The sequence below is a fragment of the Penaeus monodon genome, chromosome 3 (genome assembly GCF_015228065.2).
Source record: "Penaeus monodon isolate SGIC_2016 chromosome 3, NSTDA_Pmon_1, whole genome shotgun sequence".
In the NCBI taxonomy this organism is placed as follows: Eukaryota; Metazoa; Arthropoda; class Malacostraca; order Decapoda; family Penaeidae; genus Penaeus; species Penaeus monodon.
The window spans coordinates 27,575,966-27,584,358 of record NC_051388.1 but is presented as its reverse complement, the minus strand read 5'-3'; the positions used below and the strand labels follow the sequence as shown (position 1 = coordinate 27,584,358).

Genomic DNA, 8,393 nt, shown 5'->3' with positions numbered 1-8,393 from the left:
GTGTGTGTTGTGTGTGGTGTGTGTGTTTTGTGTGTGTGTGTGTGTGTGTATAATGTATATATATATATTAATTATATATTTTAATATATTATTTATATATATATATTATATTATATATACATATATACATACATATATGTATACATAAAATTATTTAATATATTTAATTATTTATATATATATATATATATATATATATATAATTTATATTATATTATATATATTATATAAAATATATTTATATATATAATATATTATATATATATATATAATTTAATATATATATAAAATTTTATTCTGGTAAATAAGAAAAGTTTCCATAAATATTTAAATTTACCAATGGGTATAATGCAACTGGTGTCATTTGTCCCACACAGTTTTTCCCCATTGTGTTCTGTTCTGAGTTAAAGAGTGCATGCTGGAACAGAACTAGATACCTTTTTTTTTAAAATTTCATTCATAATTATTATGATAATGTTCTAAAATCTGTATATTATTATAAAGATAAGGTAAACAGTGTCTTGAAAAAACTCTAAAAGGTTCTTAAAATAAGGGCCCAAACTTTTAGAGCAATAAAAGGGGGGAGACTTGAGTAATGTTTGGAGAGGAATTGGGATAATTATTGTAGTATTCATATTGTATTTCATTTTTTTTCTCTAAAAGTTAGAGACAGGCTTATACAGTGGATGCATAGTATAAGTTCCACATTCAAAGGAAAAAATCTTTTCCCTCTAAAATACTGCAAAAGGTTTGTTGGGAGGGTTGTCCAGCTATTTCATGTTTGCCCCAAAATAAAATACCAGGGTGGTTGCTTGTAGTGTGACTTCCCTCAGTATCACATGAAGGCATTCTTGAGGAGAGCAGTTGGTCCAGTTTGAGGGAAGAAGGAAAGTACTGAGATGGCAGACAGAGAAAGTAAAGGGAGAGAGTCCAATTTAGACTAAAAGGCATTTTTAAAAGGGGGAGGGGAGTTGAAAAGCTTGCTAACTGGATGCAAAATTCGACACTGCAAAGAGGCAGAAGAATGAAATCAATAATTCATGATGTAGCATGACATATGAGGGCTCCTGACATGTATAAATTGTGGATACCAGTGTTGTTATGGAAGGAAACAAATTAGTGAGAGGGAAGTAAAAAAGACTGGTGAAATCACAGAGTGAGAGCAAAAAAGGAAAAGGAAGCCTGTATGAAGAAATGATGTGTAGGATCATGATAAGCATACACATATGCAGACGTCATGCCACACATCATCCTGCGTTATGACACTGTACAAAGTAAATGTGAAAGAGTATTTTTGTTTTTTGTCATTCAGGTTCAGTATAAGAATTTTCTTCAAGTGTCTTACACCCAAAATTGGCTTGATTGTTAGTTATGTTGTGAGTATTTGTTGAAAACCACTGTTCTGTGCTTTCCACAAAAGAAACAATCAGGGAAATTGAAGGTGAACACTGTTGGAATAGTGTGAACCCTTTAACTGGTTTTAAAAAATTCTTATTATTTTCTAAAACCCTTTCAGTAGTGATTAAAAGCCCAAAAAAAAAAATAAGAATTTCTACAATAGCTCAAGGTTTAAACTAATATTCAAACAGAATATTCTTATAGAATGTGATAATTCTACATTATGAAAAAACAGCTTCTTTGATCTCTAGTAGTGGAAACTTGCCCTTGTTTATTGTTGTTAGTAAAGCAAATGTATGGGGTCATGAAAGCCAAAAAAAGAAATTCAGTTTAAATATTTCTAAATGTATATCAGATTGATAAAAATGGTGGTTTTTAGGAAACATAATACTGTATTTTCAAGTGTAAATACCTTAATGTATCACAAAATAGCAGCTCAAAAAATGTATATTGCATGTATTAGTGGTTGATAATAATTTAAAAACTATTTTGAGTTATTACCTTGGGCCACTATAATTTTAGTTTCTTAATTTTGTTTATAAGCAGAGGCTCCATCAGCTCCTAGTCACCAAGGAGTCAGGTATTATGCTCACCTGATATTCCTTAAATTTTCAGAAAGATAACATTTTATTTTTATTTACTATTATTACTGTTAACAATGCCCTAACAATAACATTGTCAATGATAATGATAATGTTAATTATTATAATAATGGTATGAGAATTTTTCTAAAAAAAAAAAAATCAAGGGTAAACAGGTGAGATCTCCTTGATGACTATGTGGGTTGTGAAGCACCATTTATGCACAAAAAAGCTGACAAAACAAGATACAGCGGACAGAGCAAGTACCTCGTGCCAATGGCTAAAACTAGTGAGGAAAAAAGGGGTAAAATTTACAGGTGAATACACTTTCTTTGCTTTAAGCTTTCCTTTTTTATATGCAAAGTATTTTCACTGTGAACAAAATTAGGTTTTGATAAATACATTTTTTCTTTCAACACAGATATCCATTGGCCATAAATAAAACTTCCTTCAACCTTCATTCATCCTGCATTTCCCTTTTATTGCGCTATAATAAAAACTCCTAGCATATGTGTAATAAAACATGAAAATGCAAACATCTTAATAAGTTAAATTAATTATTCTCTTGAACATAGTTGCCCTAGGCAAAGGCAATTTCCAAACTGGAATAATAATATGCATTACTAGTTTTTAACACACAAAACAAAGGATTATGACAAAAACAAAAATACTTTTAGAGTTTAATCTGTTAAACATAAATTCTCTTCTAATAAATCATAATATTTAAACTCTTACTATAGAGAGGTAATGTTATTTTGTATAGTCATAGAAACCTTTTGGGTTTTCACATAAATAAGTAATAACATGCCAAAGTATATATAAGTAGCCATTGCATTGCCTTAATCATATTTCTAAAACACTACCAAAAATCATTAAATGGGTCCTCATACAATACTATGTGCACTGGGAACACCATCTAAATGTTTAAACAGCCATGTTAAAAAATCTAAATCATGTTGACTAGCTGACATACCTATGTGTGAAAGATGTTCTATATTATTGGTCTGTTCCCAAGCACAGACTCTGAAATAAAACAGCAGTTATGATTGGCATTGGATTCAGACAGTAGCCTTGACCTAAGCTCATGCAGTAAATTAAGCATCTCATCTAGAGTTTTATAAAGGGTTCACAGATAGATAATGTGATTGTTTGCATAACTCAGGTAATTTAAATTTTTTCTCTGCATATTTTGAAAAATGCCCCCTTAACATATTTCATTTTATTTTTTCAACTGATTTCTAGTAACTTTGGACCCAATTATTAAAAAAAACAGCATTAGTTTTCTCTATCCCTTTAGGTATTTGTTAAAACACAATGCCTTTAGTTTTCTAAAAAAAAAATCCATTTTAGACCTTTTGAATGCAGAAACAAAGACATAAATTGGTTCAGTTGCTCCTACATATCGAAAGAGTATGATTACACAATTTTACTTTTCACATAAAAGAGATTCCTGCAAGTAAGTGCTAATTAAGTATGGCAAAAAGTGAATTGATGCCATGTAAAAATTTTAATACTATCCCTGGTTAAGTTATGGATTATCTTTATTACAAACATAGTAAAGGATAACAGACACTGTACATTGTCAATTGTTAAAACTTCTAGATAAAATAAAAGGCCATTAATAAAATATTCATAATTCTAGGTGATCAACTAGTTTTTTATGATTTTCAGTTTCAAAATGGGGATTTGGAACTTATTTCTAGTTGAAAGACACTAATATGCAATAAATGTCATCTTTAAAAAACACTTTGGACTATACATCATCAAACTAAAATGAGGTAGAAATTTAAGATGTTAAGAAAAAAAATGAGTCTGATAAGAAAAAACATGACATGCTTAAGCAAAACTAATGCCATCTTTTTTAATAAATGGCATGAATTAAGTAAAAATCAGCTGTCAAATAATAATAAATTGAGAATAATCAAATAAAAGTAAGTATATATTTTGAAGGCTGCATGGTGTATGTAATAATACAGTGTGTATCATATTGTGCTATGAAGTTATTAAGGCTTATATGCATAAATGTATCAACAAATAACATCAAGTTTACCACAGGGACACTCTTATTCATACTGTGGAACTGATATATTTTATATGATTAGAATAGATAACATGATACTTTTGGTAATCAATGTTATCTTCATGAAGATAATGAACTATTCAATCTTTTCAAGAAAAGTTCTTATAAGGAATGTTGACATTTACTGCAATATATCAATATAAGTAACAACAATAGTGATGGTGACAATACTGGAATCATGTCACTGATCACAGCTGCCAAATTACATCTTGGTACTCAATATATCAAAGAAAAAAGAAAAAACTATATACTATCTTCTTGACTTAACTAATGAGATCAGGTCTCTCAGGTTTTCTTTATTAAGTTCTATACTAAAAATCATGGTATTTCTGTCCAAATATTTACACATTTTCGGTTCATAGCCATGGAAGAGCAGTATTTTAAAAATGACTAGCATTTACAGCAAGATGGATACTCAACATTTACTCATTTTATAAGCTGCCTTCCCTTTGTAAGGCTACACCTTTTTTTTCATGTTTTTAAAACAAAGGAGCCCAGTTTGCCAACCTAGGCTTAACTGCAATAGAGAATAACCACATATACATTATACTCTACAAAACATCCATGAGGTAAAACTAAAAAGGCAAATTTCATATCTCTCTCACATATTCAACTCTACTAAATAAATATTTCTGAGCATGCAAAACAACATAGTAAATTCATACCATACAATTAGGTATATCTTAAAGTTAAGTACAAAATTTAAAACCATAATTTGCAAGTTTGCAGAACAATGATTATAAGAATTTGTATGAGCCCAAATTTTAATTTCAAATACGTTTACTAAAACATGACCTTACTATCTTTAACTCTCCCTACATTTATGGAAGTCCTCCAACAAAATGTGATTTCTTTCCTAAAACAATGTCAAACCTTTTTTTATTACGTTCTGTCATAACAGGGAATACAATTTTTCTCACACTTTTTTCTTACAAATATTTACTATTTTTTTTATTTTACAGTCGCATACATATCAGATTTCAGTCAAAAAAAAGGAAATGTACAATTATGGTTGCATAATAAAAAAAACGGTTTATTACATGCCACTAAACAGTTGGATACAAGAAACCACTACGTCAGTGTCATGGGTTCTGGCATAAAAAAGTTAGATCCAGAATTTTGAAAAAGACTGTTTGGGTTGGATTTATATTTGAAATAAAAAAAGGTAAATTAAAAGTAGTCAAGAGTGATTTCTATTACAGTCCAATAATTTTTGATGGAACTATGGGCACTGACTACAGTCGAGTATCTCTGATGATACAAATGTAGTGGTTGAGAAATCTATGTTTTTCTACAATGATACTTTTTAACCATAATTTTTTATGTTTTGGGAGGGGGGGGGGATTGCAGGGGAGAGAAAAGGCAGTTCATATGTGAGTAAAATAGGGAGCCACCTGCAATTCAAGAAAATGGTCCCAGGGTGCCTTGAGCACAGTTCAGATCAAGACAGTGGCGACTTAGCTAACACGGATGGACTTCAAAAACAATGTTCTCATTTGGATCTGAAAATTGAATTAACCCACTGCCGCCGGGAAAATGCTGTGCTCAATTTTTTTTTTTTTTTTTTTTTTTTTTTTTTTTTTTTTTTGGGGAGTGTCTCTGCACATAGATAGCTCGCTAGTGCTTAGCCACAAAGGAGTAATTTGTAGACCTGTAACCCAACCGGATTTACTTTTCCTTGAAAATGGTGGGAAAAACAATTTTTGTTTTTTGCTGTTTTTTTTCTACTGATGCTATGAATATCAATGTTGTTATTCTAATATAAAAAATTATAATTACTTTAAAGTTATAAACATTGTAACGGCAAATAAGATAACATAAAATATTTTGTAAATCAAGGAAAAGGGTAAATGGGTGTGACAGGCAGTACTCCTAATTGACTCATTGGCTGACAGTATGAATGTAGCCATCTATGTGTAAAAATAATTAATAAAGTAAAAATCACGATGGGTATAAGCCAAAGCCCGGTGGTATTGGGTTAAATTAGCTTACTTTCACAGTGTGGTGTGTGTGTGTGTGTGGTGGTGTGTGTGTGTCGTGTGTGTGTGTGTGTGGTGTGTGTGTGTTGTGTGTGTGTGTGTGTGTGTGTGTGTGTGTGTGTGTGTGTGTGCAGGTGTGTGTGTGTGTGTGGTGTGTGTGTGTGTGTGTGTGTGTGTGTGTGTGTGTGTGTGTGTGTGTGTGCAAGAATATGGATGTGGGATCCAGATGTGTATGTGTGAATGTGGATGTGTATATATGTATATGTGTATGTGTATGTGTGTGTAATGTGTTTTGTATGTGTAATGTGTATGTGTAATGGTGTATGTGTAGGATGTGTATGTGGGAAAAGAGACATAGAAGTGGATGGAGTCTGGGCATGTGTAAAGCATGGGTGTGGAGGGGTTGCACAGGCATGGGTGTGGGTGCTGGCTTGGACATGGGCACAGGTGCAGGTATGTATGTGTGTGAGTGTGAATGTGGGATGTGTACATGCATGTATGTAAAGAGATGTATTTTTGGTTGCAGATCTGCAAGCTCATTTGGGGTGTCCCAGTACATGCAAGTGTCTATTACATAAAAGGATTTATGAATGTCTAAAACTTGGTCTATCTGCATGTCTACCGAGTATGTAATTGACTGTCTGCTCATCTTCTACCATGTGCATAAGCATGCATAGATAATGGATTTAGACTTCAATACCCTGCCCTTAATTCATAAATACATTACTCTCCTTCATCACAACTTTCAGCCAGGATTTAAATAAAAAGTGAAAATGTTAAAATGTGCAAAGCAAATAACAAAAATGTTGAATCGCATTTTATTGGACTTCACTAACTTTATACATAATACCAAATTAGCCTGCAGCATATCAGTCTTAATTACAAGCTAATGAAATTAGCATTAAGATATAAGGAAAAATCAACATTATTATCTGCAGGCAGTATTGCTGGATGAAAAGCTTGTTTTTCAAAGGTATTGCTTAAAATTTCTGACTAGGTTTTACTGATCTACACCTAATCTACCTAAGTAAACTTCATTCATGACTGGGGATATCATGTAAATCAAGGGATTCATATGAACAAATAGTTTTTTCATAAAAAGTGTCTTCCCATGAAGATTATGTTTTGATCATATTTAAATTCACTAAAAGATGATAACCACCCGAAAAATTTTAAATATGACACTGGCAAAATGGACAAGGAAGGATACCTTATTTTCCCTGACTAGAGACTAACTGGTATCAGTAGAAGAAAATTTTCCATGTTTAGTTGTATATTTCCAAGACAAAGTGATGTTTCTAAAAATTCCTGGACAAAGAAATGAATTTGTGCAGAAACAGAGCATGTTGCAATGTGATAAATAATCTGGCTAAGTTTTGTGCTAGGGAATGTGACTTTTACTCTCTTCTATATACCTTCCTGTGATTGTCCATAGCAATTTGATGTTACAGAGTATTTAGCTTGAAAAGAAGTAACAACATTATAAAAATCCACTTCATGCAGTCTTCTTTTGGGCATCACAAGATTTTAAAATCCACAACAGTTTGGGAAAAATATACCTTGAGTTACCAGGTCAAATTGTAGTATTTTGCCTTTTTTGTGCTTACATAATTAAAGCTACATTTTTGGGTTGTTTGTGAAAGACAATTACATTATAGTTATTTTTTTCCACATAGGTGAATCATACATATTTTTTGTACTTAAAGACATCCATAGTAGACAATAGTCTAGTGTGGGACTGAGAGTAATAAAAGGTTGTTTACCCAGTCTTAGGTCTAACACTCCTGCTTGAGATCTGGTTAGACCAATCCAGGCCATCATACGGGCATTTGGGGGTGAAATGGTTGGGAAGATCCACGTGAGATACCAACGTTCCCCAAGGTAAACCCGCAGTTTGGGTTGGAAAGCTGTGACAATTGGGCCCCTAGTACTTTAACATTTCAACAGCACTCTTTTTTTCTATCTCTTTCCAGAATAACTGAGCTGAAAGTAAATAGAGTTGATCCTCACCTTTATGTTATGTTCTGTTCCCATGATCCCTATTTCTGTCCCTTCCGGTTATTATTCTCATAGGTTGTTGTGTTCGTAACAAGGAGTCCCGTATAGTAGAAGATCAGAACAGTCATGAATAAGAAGCCAATAACATTTATCGAGAAACAAGAAGGCATAAAGGGTGTCCAAAGAAGGGGGCCCATAAGATCCCCACTCCAGGCAAGAGTAGACGCACTAACTGCCCACTGCTGAAACCTCCTGAAATGGGAAAATAATGCATGAGAAGGAACATTATGATATACATAAAACAGATAAGGATTTGTGTGTGTGTTGTGTGTGTGTGTGTGTTTTGTGTGTGTGTGT

General features: G+C 32.3%; 1 pseudogene; it reads right to left on the bottom strand.

The window, feature by feature from the left end:
* Positions 1-675: 675 nt before the first annotated feature.
* LOC119585769 overlaps positions 676-8,393 on the bottom strand; it is an 11,807-nt pseudogene continuing 4,089 nt past the window's right edge.